A 20594-nucleotide genomic window follows, 5' to 3' on the forward strand; every position below is an offset into this window, starting at 1 on the left:
TGGCATTTTTGTTCTTGTTATTGCACTCATGCTCTTTATGACCAACTTGCTTGCAACTAGTGTAAAACCAACCATTGTTCTTCACAAAACTAGTCTTGTGAGGAGCAAAGGCCGCCTTGCCTTTCTTGGGGGTATAGCCCAATCCCTCTTTATAGAGAGAAGCTCTTTGGTTACCCAAACACATAAGCAAGCGGTTCTCACCACCATAGGCCTTAGCCAAGGTGTGAGTGAGCTTAGTAACCTCCTTCTTGAGGGTCTCATTCTCAACCATTAGTGAGGCATCACAAGTGAAATCAACACTACTAGATGAGGTGGAAGTAGGAGTACTACAAGAAGGGTTAGCGGGAGCAACAATGATAGGCTTATATAATGATTCATCAATTATATCACAATTAAGCCTACATCACAAGTCTCAACATGCTTTTTCTTATTTTGTTCATTAAGCAAAGTTGAATGATCTTTTTCAAGCTTCTTGTGAGCCTTGCCAAGCTTCTCATGGGCTTCCTCTAGCCTCTCATGAGAAGCTTTGAGCTCATCAAAAGCTTGCTTAAGGACTTTTATTTCCTTACACAAGCTTTTGCATTCCCTTCTCTTAATGTCGAAGTGTTCTTTAGCATCTTCTAGCATGTCAAATACTTCATCCTTAGTTGGTTCATCATCATCACTATCACTTTTACTTTCATTTTCATTATCATGTTCCTCATCACTTCCATCATCACAAGTTTGTACCTTAGTGGCCTTAGCCATGAACCATGATGGAGTGTTGAAGAGAGAAGGCTTCTCATTGATAGCAATACTTGCAAGTGACTTCTTCTTGGTGGTCTTGTCATCATCACTATCATCGTCATCACTTGAGGAAGCATCACTATCCCAAGTGACCACATATGAACCATCCTTCTTCTTTTTGAAGGTCATCTTATCCGTCTTCTCTTTCTTTTCCTTCTTGTCCTTCTTCTTGTTCTTCTTGTCATCATCTTTGTCACTATTGTATGGGCATTGAGCAACAAAGATGATCTTTGCTTCCACAATTGAAGCACCTTCTTGACTCTTCCTTGTTCTTGGATGAAGACTTCTTTCTTCTATCATGGTAGCCCTTCTTCATCATGAACTTGTCAAATTTCTTAACAAAGAGAGCCATCTTCTCATCATCCATCTCATCAAAGCTCAAGTCTTCATCTTCACTTGATGATTCCTGCTTTGCCTTGCCCTTGGATGATGTGGCCTTGAATGCCACACTCTTCTTCTTGTCATCCTTCTTCTCCCTCTTTTCTTCCTTCTCATCATCATCTCTATAAGCATCATCGGTCACGATATCTCCCAATATTTGGTTTCACTTGTGACCAACATGCCAAATCTTGTGGGTAAGCATTTTAAGAACTTATGAGAGAAGTCCTTGTCCTCCACCTTCTCACCAAGTGCTTTGAGATCATTGACAAGCATTTCCATCCGATGGAACATGTCCAGCACACTCTCATCTTCCTTCATCTTGAAGCTAGCAAATTTCTCCTTGAGAATGTATGCCTTTGCACCCTTCATTGCCTTGGGGCCCTTGAATGATTCTTCCAACTTCTTCCAAGCCTCATGAGCTATCTCAATGTTCTTGATTTTCTCAAATGTTCTCTCATTAATTGCATCATGAATGGCACTTAGAGCAATGTCATTGTTTTGGAGAAACACTTCTTCGGCCATGGTGAGATTCTCCGGACCAGCAACCTCAATTTTGGTTTCTACCACCTTCCACATCCTTCTATTGAATGACTTGATATATGTGGTCATCTTTGACTTCCAATATAGATAATTTATGCTATCAAATTGGGGTGGCTTCTTTGATGTTGCTGATTTGAGCCATTATGACACCGAAGGTTGTTAAGCCTCAAATCACAGTGACCTCGGCTCCGATGCCACTTGAAAGGTTCTAATGGCTAGAGGGGGGGTGAATAGCCTATAAAAAATTCTATAACAACACTTATGAAAGCTCTAGTTTGGTTTTGGTGAACTGATGAAACCGTAAGTGCTAACCTAGTTTATCAAGTGATCATGAGATAGGTAGCACATTCCAAGTGGTGAAGCAAATGAAGATCATGACATGATGATGGTGATGCCATGGTGATGATCAAGTGCTTGGACTTGAAAAGAAGAAAGAGAAAAACAAAAGGCTCAAGGCAAAGGTATAAATGGTAGGAGCTATTTTGTTTTGGTGATCAAGACGCTTAGAGAGTGTGATCACATTTAGGTTCGATAGCCATACTATTAAGAGGGATGAAACTCGTATCGAAATGCGGTTGTCAAAGTGCCACTAGATGCTCTAACTCATTGCATATGCATTTAGGATCTAGTGGAGTGCTAACACCCTTGAAAATGTTTGTGAAAATATGCTAACACATGTGCACAAGGTGATACACTTGGTGGTTGGCACATTTGAGCAAGGGTGAAGAAGTTAGAGGTGAAAATGAGTTAGTCTTGCTGGTCACTAAGTTACCGGATGCTGGTCTTAGAGGGACCGGCGCGTCCGGTCAAGTGTGGTAGCGTAGACGCCAGCGTCGGTCATCGACCAGACGCTGGGTCTCGGACTGACCGGACGCTAAGGTCTAGCGTCTGGTCATGTTGACAAACAGCGCAGAATGAAGTCAACGAGTGACCGGACGCTGGCTGTGTCTGGTCGAGCATGACCGGACACGTCCAGTCGTGAAATATCATTTCTGTAACCTTACTAGAAACGACCGGATGCTGGAGGCTCAGTGTCCGGTCAGTTTGTGTGCAGCATCTGGTCAGCAGATGACTGTTGAAATCTGACGAATAGTATTTGAAGCAGGGGACACGTGGCGTGAATCACGTGACCGGATGCTGAGGGCTAGCATCCGGTCAAACCGACTGGAAGTCCGGTCACCCCGTGTTGTGCCCAGTGAAGGGGTACAACGACTCTATTTTGTGGGGGCTTCTATTTAAGCCCCATGGCCGGTTGAAGCTGACACCTTTGGCCATTTTCATTGACATAGCAACCTTGTAAGCTTAGCCAAAGCCCTCCCACTCATCTCCATCATTGATTCATCATCTTTGTGAGATTAGGAGTGAATCCAAGTGCATTGCTTGAGTGATTGCATCTAGAGGCACTTGGTGTTCGTGTTTCACTGTGGATTTCGCTTGTTACTCTTGGTGATTGTCACTACCTAGACGGCTTGGAGCAGCGAGGATCATTGAGCGGAGGGTGGTGATTGTCTCTGGCTCCGATCGTGGTGATTGTGAGGGTTCTTGACGTTTCCCCGGTGGAGAGCCAAAAGGTACTCTAGTGGATTGCTCGTGGCTTGTGTGATCCTTATCTTGTGTTGGTTGTGCGACACCCTATTGAGGGTTTGGCGTGTGATGCCAATTAGCGCGTGAACCTCCAAGTGAGTGAATCGCCACAACGAGGACTAGCTTGCTGGCAAGCAAGTGAACCTCGGTAAAAATCATTGTGTTCATCTTTTGATTCTAAGGTGATTGGTCTTCATTGGTATTCATTCTTGTGATTGTTTGGCTCCTTCCTCGGCATGGCGGTATAACCTTCTTGCTCACTCTCTTTATATTACCGCAAACTAGTTGTCAAGCTCTTTAGTGTAGCTAGTTGTGAGAGCTTGTTAGTTTGGTTAGTGTGGCTCTTTAGTTAGCCTTTGAGAGCACACTAACTTAGTGTAGTGACAATAGCTATTGTGTGGATAGAAACTATATCAACTAGAATTGTGGTAGGTGGCTTGCATTATTAGTAGGCTAGCGTAACACTTGCTTCGCCTCATAATTGTCTAATTGGTTTGCTAAGTGTTGCTGTAGAAATTTTTATTAGGCTATTCACCCCCCCTCTAGCCATTATGACCTTTCAAGTGGTATTAGAGCCGAGGTCACCGTGATTTGAGGCTTAACAACCTTCGGTGTAAAAATGGCTCAAATCAACAACACCAAGAAGCCATCCCAATTTGATGGCACAAATTATCCGTATTGGAAATCAAAGATGACCACACATATCAAGTCAATCAATAGAAAAGTGTGGAAGGTGGTAGAAACCAAAATTGAGATTGGTGATCCAGAGAATCCCACCGCGGCCGAAGAAGTGCTTCTCCAAAACAATGGCATTGCTCTAAGTGCCATTCATGATGCAATTGATGAGAGAACATTTGAGCAAATCAAGAATATTGAGATGACTCATGAGGCTTGGAAGAAGTAAGAAGAATCATTTGAGGGCACTCAAGCCGTGAAGGGTGCAAAGGCATACATTCTCAAAGAGAAGTTTGCAAGCTTCAATATAAAGGAGGATGAGAGTGTGCCGGAGATGTTCCATAGGCTTCAAGTCCTTGTCAATGATCTCAAAGCACTTGGAGAGGAGGTGAAGGACAAGGACTTCTCCCACAAGTTCTTGAGATGCTTACCTTCAAGATTTGGCACATTGGTCATTATTCTAGTGAGGAGTGGTTTGGACACCATGACACCAAACCAAGTGTTGGGAGATATAATGACCGATGATACATATAGAGATGATAAGGAGAAGGAAGAAAAGGAGAAGAAAGATGAGAAGAAAAAGAGCATGGCATTCAAGGCCACATCATCCAAGGTCAAGGCAAAACAAGATACATCATGTGAAGATGATGGCTCATGGGATGATGATGATGATGAGAAGATGGCTCTCATTGTAAAGAAATTTGGCAAGTTCATGATGAAGAAGGGCTACCATGCTAGAAGAAAGAAGTCTTTATCCAAGAATAAAGAAGAGTCAAGAAGGTGCTTCAAGTGTGGAAGCAAAGATCATCTTGTTGCTTAGTGTCCATATAATAGCGACAATGATGATGACAACAAGAAGAAGGACAAGAAGGAAAAGAAAGAGAAGAAGGACAAGATGACCTTCAAGAAGAAGGGTGGTTCATATGTGGTCACTTGGGATAGTGATGCTTCCTCAAGTGATGATGATGATAGTGATGATGACAAGACCACCAAGAAGAAGGCACTTGCAAGCATTGCAATTAATGAGAAGCCTTCTCTCTTTGACACTCCATCATGCTTCATGGCTAAGGCCACTAAGGTACTGAAAGCATCTAGGCCCCTAGTTGGATTTCAGTGATTAATGACAATACAAGATTACTATGACTAACGTGTGTTTTGCAGAGGTAATTAAGTTAGGTCATGGTAATGGAGATCAATTGGGCAATTAAGGTGGTCATGCCCCTATGATGGAAATTGGTTCAGTTTTCAAAGGATGGATGACAAGGTTAAGGATGACTAGTTCTAAGTGTCGATTGGAGTTGGAGAGACACTTAGAGTAGTTTAGGACTTTCTTTTTCCTTTGGCCGTACTATTAAGGGGGGTATGGATGGGTAGCTTGACCTAGGTGAGTCTAGTGAGTTAGGTGTGGTGCACACTTGTTAAAACTAGCACTAGGTAGCTCCTACATATGCCTAAGATCCTTTGGAGCAAACTTCATTTACATATGATCGAGAGTTGGAAGTGAATGGAGAGTCAAATGCTGACCGGACGTTGGCTCCGATGCGACCGGACGCTGGTAGCAGGGTTCGGTCAGTTCATTTGACCAAGGAGATTGCGTCTGGTGCGACCGGACGCTGGAGTGGTCAAGTGACCGAACGCTGAGGTCCAGTGTTTGGTCGACTCCAGTAAGGTTCTAGAAGAGAATATCTGCGACCGGACGCGACCGGTCAGTACTGACCGGACCCTGGGGGTTCAGCATTCGGTCGAGTACAGTAAGGTTCTAGTGAGGGTTTAATGCGACCAGACACGTTCGGTCAGTGGTGATCGGACCCTGCCAGCGTCCGGTCAACACTTAAACACTGGTGTGCGGGTTGAACTGACCTGAGCATCCGGTCAATATGACCGGAGCGTCCGGTCACCCCGCAGAGGCTCATAACGGTTTGTTTTTCAGGCTGCCTTATAAATAGAAGCTCCACTCCTGTGTGGAGTCACTTTTGCTCATTCCAACAGCTGAGAAACACATTTGTGAGTGCCAAGAAGAGCAAGGTCCTAGTGAGATGATTGAGATTCGAGAATCCAAGAGAGTAGCCTCATTAGTAAATCAAGAGTAGCAAAGTGTGCATCCACCGTTCTCATTAGGCTTTGCGTGGTCAAGTGAGAGTTTGTGCTTGTTACTCTTGGTGATCGCCATCACCTAGATGGCTTGGTGGTGATTGGGAGCTTAGTGATCACCCGGCGGAGCTTGTGGGTGACCCGACTCAAGTTATGAGCGGTTGTGGGTGGTTCACCGCGATGGAGTGTCGAAGAATCAACCCGTAGAGAGCACTTGATCCTTGCGCGGATCAAGGGGGAGCTACACCCTTGCGCAGGTGCTCTAACAAGGACTAGTGGGGAGTGGTGACTCTCCGATACCTCGGCAAAACATCGCCACGTTCCTCTCTCTCTATTTACTTTGAGCATTTACTTTGAGCAATTCAATACTTATTTTTACATTCATAGAATTGTCATGCTAGAGTAAGTTTGGAACATAGGTTGCAAGTCCTTTTGTGCGTTAGATTAATAGAAACACTTTTCTAGGCATAAGGGGTTAATTGGGCTAACCGTAGGATTTAATTATTGCAAGAAAATTTAGAATTAGCCTAATTCACCCCCCTCTTGGGCATCTTGATCCTTTCAATTGGTATTAAAGCCTCGTGCTCACATTTTTAAGCTTAATTGCTTTGAGCAAGATGTCTCATGGGGATGGACCTCCTCCTATCTTTGAGGGAGATGACTTTTCATATTGGAAAATCCGCATGGAGGCGTACTTAGAAGCTCTAGACGTTGGTATACTTAGAGCCGCCTCACAAGGCTTCCCAAAACCTTAGGATGCTACTAACTTACAAGTCGATGAGGTTAATTATGAAAAGTGGAATGCAAAGGCTCGAAACACCATCTTTAGAGGCCTTTGCAAAGATGTGTTCAACCGCATAAGGAACCACAAAGACGCCCATGTACTATGGTCGGACGTTTGTGCGCTCCATGAGGGAACCAAGAGTAAGCGTGAGGAACACTATCATCTTGTAATTAAAAAGCTAAATTCATTTGAGATGCTTCCCAAAGAATGTGCTAATGAGATGTATTCACGTTTAAATGTTCTTGTAGAGGAAGTCAATGGGCTTGGACTTACTCAAATGTCACCATCCGACATTGTGAGAAAGATCTTGAGTATCCTCCTCATTGACAAATATGGGCATATTGTGACCGTGCTACATCAAGGTGATCTTTCCACCGCTACACCGACACGAATCTTGGGAAAGATCAATGCTCATGAGATGTACATGCACATCACGCCACAAGATGGCTCATCCTCTACCAAGAAGAAAGAGAAGGATTTAGCATTCAAAGCTAGCCAAGATAAGGGCAAAGCAAGACTTGAGTATGAGAGCTCAAGTGATGAAGAAGATGAAGATGAAAATCTTGCTCTCATGGTGAAGAAAGCTGCCAAGATGTTAAAGAAGCTAAACAAGAGTGGCATCAAGTTTGACGGTAAGAAGTTCTTCACAAGCTCTAGAAGGAAGCCAATCTCCGAAATGGATTGCTTCAATTGTGGTGAACTTGGTCATCTAGCACATCAATGCACCAAGCCCAAGAAAGACAAGTTCAAGAACAAGAACAAGGGCAAGAAAGATGACTCAAGTAACGAAGATGAAGATGAGAAGAAGAAGAACAAGCCATATAAGAAGAGAGATGGCAAAAAGAGAGACTTCCACAAGAAGAAGAAGAGTGGAAAGGCCTACATCGTCGGTGATTGGCTCACGGACATTGATTCATCTAGTGGATCATCCGATAATGATAGTGAAAATGAGAAGGTGGCCGCCATTGCTATTGATCTTTCATCTTCACCGCCACTGCCACCATCCTCTACACACCTATGCCTTATGGCCAAGGGTGAACGCAAGGTAACTAATAATGATGATAGTAGTGATGATGAGCAAGCTAGTGATGATGATAGCGATAGCGATGATGATGATTCACCTTCATATGATGATCTTGTCAAAATACTAAGAAAATACACTAAGATCATTCGAAAGAGTAGAGCTAAAAATGAAAAGCTTGATGCTAAAAATGATTCACTCTTAGCAAAATACGATACATTGGAAAAGGCTAATATTGAGCTTAAAGAAACAAATGATGCTATATCATCCAAACTCAAGGAGCTCAAATCTTCTAAGAAGGAGCTTAAAGATAAACATGATAAACTTGAGTGGGTGCACAATGAGCTCATCACTAGCCACAACAAGCTAAAAGATGAATATACAACTCTAAAGATCAATTATGATACTCTTGTTATTGCTCGAGAATTTTTACCAAATGAGTCACATGATGCTACTAACCATGTTGCTAAGATTGATATAGCTACATCATGTGATGATTTAATTGATGAGAACATTGAGCAAGGATCTAGTGGCAAAGGCAAGCAAGTGGTTGAGTGCAATGACTATGATGAGTATGTCAAGCACAAGAGTGACAATGAGAAGCTCAAGAAAGATCTTGAAGAGATCAAAAGTCACAACGCCATTGTGCTAGAAACTCTTGATCATCATGAAGAGTTGATCCTTGAGAATGAGAAGCTCAAAGAAGAAAACAAGAAGCTCAAGGAAGAGAAGAAAGATGATGCTCTAAAGGAAGAAAATAAGAAACTCAAGTTGGAGAAAGAGCATCTCAAGATTGGGTTGAACAAGTTTGCTAGAGGCAAGCACCTCTAAAGTGAGCTAATCATGAACACCATCATGAAGATGGATAGAAGTGGCATTGGATATGTGGCAAGTGTAGAGAAGAAGAAGGCTCAAGTTCAACAACAACAATCAAAGCCAAAGCCAAAGCCAAAGAGATGTTTTGAGTGTGGACAAGAAGGCCACTTTGCTCATGAGTGCCAAACTCCACCGCCACAAACCTTGCCCAAGCATGCTAGACCCTTTGCCTTCAATGCTCACTACATGCTTAGAAAGGATTCTAGTGGAAAGATGAAAGTCATGTTCTTAGGACCCCCTAACAAGAATAGGCCTAAGAAGATTTGGGTGGCTAAGTCACTTGTTGAGAAGGTGAAGGGCCCTCAACAAGTTCGGGTTCCTAAAGCTTGAATCTCTTGTGTGTAGGTGAACTACAAGACCGGTGGAAGTCATTGGGTTATTGATAGTGGTTGCACTCAATATATGACCAATGATCCTCGTATGTTCACCTCACTAGATGAAGAGGTAGATGGACAAGAGAAAATAACATTTGAAGATAACTCAAAGGGCAAGGTTAAAGGATTGGGCAAAGTGGCAATATCAAATGATCATTCCATCTCCAATGTGCTATATGTTGCTTCATTGAGCTTCAACTTGCTATCCGTTGGACAATTATGTCATCTTGGCTTCCAATGCTTGTTCACCGAGAAGGAGGTTGTTGTATCCAAGGTAGATGATAATTAAGTGATATTCAATGGATTTAGATACAACAACTTATATCTAGTAGACTTCACCTCCGAAGATGCAAATTTGAAGACTTGCCTATTCACCAAAACAACACTTGGGTGGCTATGGCATAGAAGACTTGCTCATGTTGGGATGAGCTCACTCAAGAAGCTTATGAATAATGATTTGGTGAGAGGGTTGAAGGATGTGAAGTTTGAAAAGGACAAGCTTTGTAGTGCATGTCAAGGCAGCAAGCAAGTTGCAAATACTCATCCAACCAAAGCTTTCATGTCAACCACAAGAGTGCTAGAACTCCTTCACATAGATTTATTTAGACCAACAACATACAAGAGTTTGGGAGGAAATCTTTATTGTCTTATGATTGTTGATGACTATTCAAGGTATACATGGGTATTCTTTCTTCATGAAAAATCTGAAGTTGCATCTTGCTTCAAGAAGTTTGACAAGAGAGCTCAAAATAAATTTGAAGTGAAGCTCAAAAAGATTAGAAGTGACAATGGGAAAGAATTTGACAACACAAACATTGAAGCCTATTGTGATGAAGTTGGAATCAAATATGAAGTCTCCGCAACTTATACTCCTCAACAAAATGGTGTAGTTGAGAGGAAGAACCGGACATTGATCACTCTTGTAAGAACAATGCTTGATGAGTACAACACCCCCGAAGCTCTATGGGTGGAAGCAATCAACACCGCATGTTATGCATCCAACCACCTATTCCTTCAAAAGTTCCTTGGCAAGACACCTTATGAGTTGCTCAATGGGAAGAAGCCGGACGTCTCCTTTGTTAGGGTGTTTGGTTACAAATGCTACATCTACAAAAAGAGGCAACACCTAGGGAAGTTCCAAAGACGTTGTGATATTGGTTTTCTTGTTGGTTACTCATCAAAGTCCAAAGCATATAGAGTATTTAATCATGCCACCGGCTTGGTTGAAGAAACATATGATGTGGAATTTGATGAATCTAACGACTCCCAAGGAGCACATGAGAATCTTGATGATGTAGGTGATGAACCATTGAGGGAGGCTATGAAGAATATTCCGGTGGGAGACATCAAACAAAAAGATGATGAAGATGATGTACAAGTCATTGATCAACCTTCTTCATCAAGTGTGCCACAAGATGGTGAAAAAGATGGGAGAGTAGAAAATGAAGATACTCATATCTCCCATGAGCAAATGGTGGTACAAGCACAAGATGTTGATGCTCCACAACCTCCTCCTCAAGTGGTCAATAGAAGAAATACACCTCTCCTATAAGATCATCCACAAGATCTCATCATAGGGAATCCATCAAAGGGTGTAATGACTCGATCTCAAAAACTCGCTTCCTTTATTGCTCATCACTCTTTTGTCTCTTGCTATGAGCCTACCAAGATAGAAGAAGCTCTTAAAGATCCGGATTGGATCAATGCCATGCATGAAGAGTTGAACAACTTCACTCGCAATGAAGTTTGGACTCTTGAAGAGCGACCAAAAGGTGCAAGAGTCATTGGAACAAAGTGGGTGTTCTATAACAAGCAAGATGATCAAGGTGTTGGGTGTTGTTGTGAGGAATAAGGCAAGACTAGTTGCAAAGGGGTTCTCCCAAGTTGATGGTTTGGATTTTGAAGAGGCCTCTGCACCGGTTGCAAGATTAGAAGCCATCCGGATCCTACTTGCATATGCATCACATCATGAAATGAAACTATATCAAATGGATGTGAAAAGTGTATTTTTAAATGGCTTTATTAATGAACTAGTCTATGTTGATCAACCTTCCGAGTTTGAAGACCCTAGATATCCTAATCGTGTTTATAGGTTATCCAAGGCACTATATGGGCTTAAGCAAACCCTAAGAGCTTGGTATGAGCGCCTTCGGAACTTCCTCATTGAGAAGGGCTTCACCATTGGGAAGGTCGACACCATACTATTCACTAAGAAGGTTGATGGGCATATCTTCATTTGTCAAGTATATGTTGATGATATCATCTTTGGATCATCAAATGAAGACTCATGCAAAGAATTTGGTGAATTGATGTCAAAAGAGTTCGAGATGTCAATGATTGGTGAGCTTACATTCTTTCTTGGTTTTCAAGTCAAGCAAATGAAAGAAGGCATCTTTATCTCTCAAGAGAAATACACAAAAGATCTTCTCAAGAGATTCAAGATGGATGAATGTAAGCCAATCAAAACACCAATGCCTACCAATGGACATCTCGACCTAGATGAGGGAGGTAACCCGGTTGATCAAACTCTCTATCGTTCCATGATTGGTAGCTTGTTATATTTAACCGCATCTAGGCCCGACATCATGTTTAGTGTGTGTATGTGTGCTAGATTTCAAGCTAGTCCTAAGGAAACACATTTAATTGCCGTAAAAAGAATCCTTAGGTATCTTAAGCACACACCAAGCATTGGCTTATGGTATCCCAAAGGAGCTATATTTGAATTAGTTGGCTATTCCGATTCGGATTATGCCGGTTGCAAAGTTGATAAAAAAGCACATTTGAAGGGTGCCATTTGCTTGGTAGATCACTTGTGTCTTGGTCCTCCAAGAAACAAAATAGTGTGGCTTTGTCCACCGCCGAAGCGGAATACATTGTCGCGGGTGCTTGTTGTGCACAAATATTATACATGAAACAAACTTTGCTAGACTATGGTGTAGTTCTAGAAAATGTACCTCTTTTGTGAGACAATGAAAGTGCGGTAAAACTTGCAAATAATCCGGTTCAACACTCTCGCACCAAGCACATAGATATCCGCCATCACTTTCTAAGAGATCATGTTGCTAAAAATGATATATCACTAGAAGGTGTAAGAACCGAAGATCAATTAGCAGATATCTTCACTAAACCGCTAGATGAGGCTACATTTTGTAGATTACGGAATGAGCTCAATGTGCTTGATTTTAGCAACTTCACTAAAAATTGAGCTTGTGTTGTCCCTTGCATTCATTGTAAAATACAACATGATTAATTTTTGTAAATGCATATAGGGCTTGTCTAACATGGTTAAGATAACCGCCAAAAAGCGTGTGAAGAAGCTTAACCTTGGATCAAACTTGACAAGCAACTAGATTTACTTACAAGTATTGCATATGCATGGATGTTGTTTTGTCGTTTTGTTCCATTTGCCATCTTATTGCCTATTTTCTTAAAAAGAATTATAGCCTAAGGCAAAATATTTTGAAAAATATGAGGGTTTGAGAGAGGTCACTCACATCAATCCCAATTGGTGTTTATTTGGATCTTATTTGGGTTGGGACTTGATTGGGAATAGGCAGCGCGAAGGAACTTTGAAGATTTGCTAGAAAAGGGTGACCGGACGCTGCACCGGACTCTATAGTCCAGCGTCCGGTCAGTTCACAGGAGGTGAACTCGCTGCGAAGGAGTGACCAGACTCTGTCTTTCAGCGTCCAGTCAGAAGACGTCTCAGCGTCCAGTCGTGTGAAGAAGACGAAGACTAAGTTGACCGAACTCTGGCTACGTCCGGTCGGTGTCCACCGGACACGTCTGGTCGTGATTCCAGAGGAATTGGACCTCTCTGGAATCGACCGAACGCTGGGTGGTAGCGTCCGGTCACTACCACTGGAGCGTACGGTCAGTTGATATCGTGCAGCATTAGGTCTCTTTCCTATTTTCTGTTTCTGACTCGTGAGGGCCACCCTATTTAATCAAAGCACCGGTGATTTCTTTTGACCTAATCCGTACGTCGCCTTCACCGAGCCCTATCCGCCGCATCCATCTTGCCGATGCCATCATAGCCAAGCCCGCGTGCCACCGCCGTGCCGCCGTGTCTCCAGCACCGCCGCAGCCGCTGCTCCCTGCGCCTCCACAGCCGCCTCCACACGCCTCTGCCCATGGCACTGCCTCCCACGCAGTTCCAGCGCCGCCACCAGCAGTGCCTCCCCGTGCCACCGTACTAACCGAGCCGCGCCACCATGCTAGCCCTACGCCAGCATATCCACTGCCCGAGCCCTTGTGCTCTGCTCGTACTCCAGTAACCTAGCACCACCGTGACCTTGCACTACAATCCTCGCCGTCGATTTTTCTAATTCATGCCGTGCTTCGCGAACCCTAACCCAGGCTGGTTCTGTGGTTCCCCATGTGATGTCTCTTCTTTTCTTCAGATCATCGGTTCATCAGGTAGCAAGCCAGTCGATTCAATTTCGTACCTACATTGCTTGCTCTCATAGGGTTTTTGCATCTATTAGATATATCGTATTTATTTGTATATCCATCTATTTCATCGTGCAACGAGTCGGTGCCGTTGAGGTGTCATGTGCAGTTGTCAGTCAACTCGGGGCCAAGCTCATGAGTACGGATCAAGGCCAAGCCTCGAAAGTGCCAGTGGACAGTTGATCTTGTCAGCGGCAGTGGTTCTAGTTAGATCCGATGGCTCGCACCAAGAATGTTGGTGGTGGTCCAAGAGATGATGATCGGAGGCCCCCGCCTCGCCAGCCTGTAGGACCTAAAGGCAAGGCGACGAAGCAGGTTGCATCAAAGAAGCGTAAGTACTCTGATGCAGAGACAGCGAGAGCAGCAGCAGTTGCTGAGGCCACAGAGCGTGCTGAGAGGTGGTGCCCACAGTGGAGTTGTCATTGCAGATCATCTGGCACCAGACGCGCAGGGCAGACTTGAGCGCATTGAGCGTCTTTATGGTAGTCTAGCTAGGACTGTCATGATGGCAGGACGATGTCTTCCCATTATGGATCCTTAGCCTCAGGGGGAGTCACAGCAGGAGTCACAGCAGCAGCCCCCACCAGCAGAGCCTCAGCCAGCTCAGGAGACACAAGAGGGATAGCCATCACAGTAGACTTAGGAGGGCCAGTAGGTCGAGGAGGTCGAGGAGACCGAGCAAGCACCCTAGCCACAGCTACGCCGCTCTGGTCATTCCAGTGTTCCAGTCTCACCGAGGCCACCGACACAGCGGAGGGGATCTCACCCACCACCTAGACCATAGGGTCCACCTCTAGTGACCCACCTTGACTTGAGGGCCGCCACGGCCAAGCAGGTTTAGCAGCTTCGCTTCGTGTAGTTTGATGTGTGGTTTCCACCTAGGAGGGATGAGAGAGCAGCAGAGGGTTTCTACACACCGCTCCAGGAAGATTTCTATAATGCCTATCTGAACAGTGGAGCAGTCTTTAGATTTTAGAGGGTCTGCAGCATAGAGGTTATAGTCGCAGCAGCTGGAGAGCACATTCACCCTTACCTTGCATATCTGTGGGGGCTAATAGATCTAATTGGCCGGACAGGATTGTATGTGCCATCTTAGGTTCGGTAGTTCTATGCTTTGCTCTACATTGACCCGCAGCATAACTTTATACACTTTGCATTCAGAGGCAGAGACTACAGGATGATGAGTCAGAGGGCCAGGGAGATACTGAGGTTACAGGAGCAGCCTATCAGGTTACATGAGGTATGTTATGGACAGCAAGAGCCTCCCAGGCGTCCTCATGGTGGTTTGGTGCCCCCTACTGATCTTGTGCGCCATTGCTTCAAGGAGCCCTTTGGTGAGGGGTCGAGGAGCCTATAGCTAGAGTTCTAGAGGCTATCATTAGGAGGACACTACTTCCCAGGATGGGATATAGAGAGGGTTTGACTCGCCTCCAGCTTTGGCTCCTCAATGCCCTGATGCAGTAGACTGTGTTTAATATTTAGGACCTCCTTCTATCAGAGATGGAGGATACTATAGCTGAGGGCTTCAAGGGTCACAGGTAGCTTCCATATGCACATTGGATCACATTCCTTATTCTCAAGGTTGTGCAAGTTAGGACACCAGAGATGGTTGCAGAGTACAGAGGTGCCACCACCGAGTTTCCTGCCTATAACATGGCATAGAGGATTAGGCATAGCACACCACAGGCACCCACTCAGCCTCGCCATTGTCCAGATGTACCAGAGTCCGCAGCTCAGCAGGACAAGATTATCAGAGGCATAGCCGCTACTGAGGAGGAGCAGCTTGAAGCTCAGGAGGAGAGGACTGAGTCTAGTGACAGTTTGGATGACGACTACCAGCCTATTCCTCATATGCCTCCACACAGACATGATGTAGAGGCCGGCAGTTCTAGCTCAGCTCTACCTGCCCCGTAGACGGACCCCGCTTTGATTGCTATCCTTGAGCGGATGCAGCAGGATCAGGCTAGATAGGCTCAGGAGACCGCTGCCAACTTTGCACAGTTTTAGGCTCGTCAGGATGAGTTCTAGCGCTAGCAGCAGGTCCTCTAGTAGTAGTAGCAGTAGATGCATCAGCAGCAGCTTATGGGATTCATGCAGCATGTAGTGGCAGCCATTGGGGCCCCATAGCCGTAGCTTTCGCCCCAGATTGGTCAGCCTACTACCACTATGATGACTCCAGCAGTACAGCCCAGTGGGCTTCAGAGTCAGGGACAGCCTCTAGCTCCGTTCGCTTCACTGACAGTACAGGTGTCCCTGTGGTTATCCTTGCCAGTGGTAGCTCCGCGTTTCACACCATTCCAGATGGGCTTCACACCAGATCAGTCACCCTCGCTATTTGTGCCTGACACGTTAGTCTCTAGGAGTCTTGGAGCATCTTTTAGTGAGTTGATAGGCATGCCTACACTACCACATATGCATGCCACCGATCCTTCTACAGTAGCTCCAATCGTCGTGACTACTCAGAGGCTCCCTTCTTCAATCGCATCTTCAGATCCTACGATAGATATACTAGCAGCATCACAGGCAGCACCTGCCCTAGCTCAGACCCAGACCGCTTTAGCAATGCTTCCAGCCACAAAGGGTCAGTCAATACAGAGCTCAGGGTCAGATGATGATGGCGCCCAGTTCCAGCTTGCCCCTCGTACCTTAGCGCCCGGCTCGTCCGCTGCAGCCCCGCCGACCGACCCTTAGGTTTTGGTGTTTGACGCCAAAGGGGAAGAGGATTGAGTATGTAGACTCAGGGGGAGCGACTTTTAGGGGGAGCTAGTTAGCTATTAGTCTATTATATATATTTGGAGTTTTATTTGTGTGATACACTATTACTATTATGCATTCGTGTGTTTACTTTCATGCATACTATTATATCTATGTGATAGTGTTATCTAAGTGATTGTGGTATATGACATGTGTGCTCTTTATTTTGAATTCCTTTATATGTCATATCACTTGTGTTATGCTCATTTGCCTTTGCTTTCGCGTTTATACTTCGATGCAAATGAGCTTTATTACTTGTACTCATGCTTATTTCATATCTTTTGAGTACATCGTGTTGGCTTGGGTCATATAAGCTTGCCTAACTATTTTGTTCTTATTGACAAAAGCTTATATGAACCAAGCATGTCAAAAAACTCACTCTTTCACATACTCGAGGTGGTATTGTCATCAATGACCAAAAAGGGGGAGATTGAAAGCATCTAGGCCCCTAGTTGGATTTCGGTGATTAATGACAATACAAGATTACTATGACTAACGTGTGTTTTGCAGAGGCAATTAAGTTAGGTCACGGTAATAGAGATCAATTGGACAATCAAGGTGGTCATGCCCCTACGATGGAAATAAGTTCAGTTTTTAAAGGATGGACGACAAGGTTAAGGATGACTAGTTCTAAGTGTCGATTGGAGTTGGAGAGACACTTAGAGTAGTTTAGGACTTTTTTTCCTTTGGCCGTACTATTAAGGGGGGTATGGATGGGTAGCTTGACCTAGGTGAGTCTAGTGAGTTAGGTGTGGTGCACACTTATTAAAACTAGCACTAGGTAGCTCCTACATATGCCTAAGATCCTTTGGAGCAAACTTCATTCACATATGATCAAGAGTTGGAAGTGAATGGAGGGTCAAATGCTGACCGGACGCTAGCTCCGGTGCGACCGGACGCTGGCAGCAGGGTCCGGTCAGTTCATTTGACCAAGGAGATTGCGTCTGGTGCGACCGGACGCTGGAGTGGTCAAGTGACCGGACGCTGAGGTCCAGCGTCCAGTCGACTCTAGTAAGGTTCTAGAAGAGAATATCTACGACCGGACGCGACTGGTCAGTACTGACCGGGCCCTAGGGGTTCAGCATCCGGTCGAGTATAGTAAGGTTCCAGTGAGGGTTTAATGTGACCGGACACGTCTAGTTAGTGGTGATCGGACCCTGCCAGCGTCCGGTCAACACTTAAACACTGGTGTGCGGGTTGAACTGACCAGAGCGCCTGGTCACCCCGCAGAGGCTCATAACGGTTCATTTTTCTGGCTACCTTATAAATAGAAGCTCCACTCGTGTGTGGAGTCACTTTTGCTTATTCCAACAGCTGAGAAACATGTTTGTGAGTGCCAAGAAGAGCAAGGTCCTAGTGAGGTGATTGAGATTTGAGAATCCAAGAGAGTAGCCTCATTAGTGAATCAAGCGTAGCAAATTGTGCATCCACCGTTCTCATTAGGCTTCGCGTGGTCAAGTGAGAGTTCATGCTTGTTACTCTTGGTGATCGCCATCACCTAGACAGCTTGGTGGTGATTGGGAGCTTGGTGATCACCCGGCGGAGCTTGTGGGTGACCCAACTCAAGTTGTGAGCAGTTGTGGGTGATTCACCATAACGGAGTGTCAAAGAATCAATCCATAGAGAGCACCTGATCCTTGCGCGGATCAAGGGGGAGCTACACCATTGTGCGGGTGCTCCAACGAGGACTAGTGGGGAGTGGCGACTCTCTGATACCTCGGCAAAACATCGCCGCGTTCCTCTCTCTCTATTTACTTTGAGCATTTACTTTGAGCAATTCAATACTTGTTTTTACATTCATAGAATTGCCATGCTAGAGTAAGTTTGGAACATAGGTTGCAAGTCCTTTTGTGCGTTAGATTAATAGAAACACTTTTCTAGGCACAAGGGGTTAATTGGGCTAACCGTAGGATTTAATTATTGCAAGAAAATTTAGAATTAGCCCAATTCACCCCCCCCCCCTCTTGGGCATCTTGATCCTTTCAGGTACAAATTTGTGATGATGGAAGTGAAGAAGAACATGATAACGAAAATGAAAATGATAGTGATAGTGATGATGATGAACCTACTAAAGATGAATTATTTGACAAGCTAGAAGATGCTAAAGAACACTTTGACATTAAGAGAAGGGAATGTAAGAGCTTGAATAAGGAGGTAAAAGCCCTTAAGTAAGCCCTTGATAAGCTCAAAGCAACTCATGAGAGGCTAGAGGAAGCCCATGATAAGCTTGGCAGGGCTCACAAGAAGCTTGAAAAAGCTCATTCCTCTTTGCTTAATGAGCAAAATAAAAGGAAGCGTGTTGAAACTTGCAATGTAGGCTTAACTTGTGATATAATTGATGAATCATTATCTATGCCTATCATTGTTGCTCCCACTAACCCTTCTTGTAGTACTTCTACTTCCACCTCATCTAGTAGTGATGGTCTCACTTGTGATGCCTCACTAATGGTTGAGAATGAGAACCTTAAGAAGGAGGTCAATAAGCTCACTCACACCTTGGCCAAGGCCTATGGTGGTGAGGACCACTTGCTTATGTGCTTGGGTAGCCAAAGAGCTTCTCTCTATAAAGAGGGATTGGACTATACCCCCAAAAAAGGCAAGGTGGCCTTTGCTCCTCACAAGACTAGTTTTGTGAAGAACAATGGTCGGTTTGCACTAGTTGCAAGCATGTTGGTCATGTAGAGCAAAAGTGCATGAACAAGAAGTCACATGCTAATGTATCCTCCATTAAGCTTGATTCTTTCTATGTGCTTACTAAGGGTGCAAATGGTGTAAAGGCTAAGTTCATTGGTAAATCATGGATGGGCTTAAAGAAGAAAGCCATTTGGGTACTAAAGAGCTTAGTAACTAACCTTCAAGGACCCAAGCAAGTTTGGGTCCCTAAAAAGAATTGATCTTCTTTTGTAGGTCAATTACAAAGCCGGAGAAAGGCATTGGGTTCTTGATAGTGGGTGCACTCAACACATGACCGGTGATGCAAGAATGTTCAACTCAATCAACACCAATGTCAATGATGGTTATGATAGTATCACATTTGGTGACAATGGCAAAGGCAAGGTCAAAGGGCTTGGTAAGATTGCAATATCCAATGATATGAGCATATCCAATGTGTTGCTAGTAGAGATCTTGAACTTCAATTTGTTATCCGTGGCTCAATTGTGTGATCTTGGATTAAAATGCATATTTGGGGTAGATGATGTAGAGATCATAAGTGTAGATGGCTCTAGCTTGATCTTCAAAGGCTTTAGATATGAGAATCTATACTTGGTTGATTTCAATGCTAGTGAAGCTAAATTATCTACATGCTTGTTCACTAAGTCTAGTATGGGTTGGTTATGGCATAGAAGGCTTGGTCATGTTGGAATGAAACAATTGAATAGATTGGTTAAGCATTACTTGGTTAGAGGCTTGAAAGATGTTGTGTTTGAAAAGGATAAGCTTTGTAGCTCTTGTCAAGCCAAAAAACAAGTTGGAAAACACCCATCCCAAGAAAAGCATGATGAGCACTAGTAAAGCATTTGAGTTATTGCACATGGATTTGTTTGGGCTAACATAATACATTAGGATTGGTGGTAACAAATTATCGATGTTTTACCACCGATAGCCTGCCAAGGGGTACTCGGGGCAGTTTGTTCGGGCTTCAGCGTATGCAGAACTCGATGGTAAATGCAAGAGACAGTCGGTTTATCCTGGTTCGGGCCCTCGACCATGATCGAGTAATAGCCCTACGTCTAGTTGGCGTTAGCCTTTGCGTTGGATTGATTGTAAAGTGTTGTCTCTCACCCTTTCTCTAGGAACTCCGCCCTCCTTTATATAGTCAAGAGGCCAGAGTCCTAGTCGGTTTACAATAAGAGTTCCTAGTAGGATTATAGAATAATACTACTACTAAGATTACATGGAAAGAATCCTAGTTAGACTAGATCTTCTCCCTTCCTTGAGGGGTATCCCGTGGGTCTCGCATCGACAAGCCCCCGAGCACTTCATGGTTGAGCTCTAGAAGCCTCGTCTTGTTCCTTCAGGTCTTGCCGAGTAGGAACAAGCGTTGTCCGAGTGCTTTCTTGAGTGAAACCATGTAGCCCTTCTTGGGATCTTCGAGTGGTGTGTGCTTTTTTAAAGAAAAAAGTACTCCCATCTTGGTGTAGCCCCCGAGCCTCTTGCTATTTGGAACAAGGAGCTGGAGGGTCTTGTCTTGAAATTACTTTGATTCTTCGTTGAAGGGCTCTCGAGCATATACCTGGGTTCTTTATCAAAAAGAACTCGGATATAGCTCGGTCCG

The sequence above is a fragment of the Miscanthus floridulus genome, chromosome 17, assembly GCF_019320115.1.
Source record: "Miscanthus floridulus cultivar M001 chromosome 17, ASM1932011v1, whole genome shotgun sequence".
In the NCBI taxonomy this organism is placed as follows: Eukaryota; Viridiplantae; Streptophyta; class Magnoliopsida; order Poales; family Poaceae; genus Miscanthus; species Miscanthus floridulus.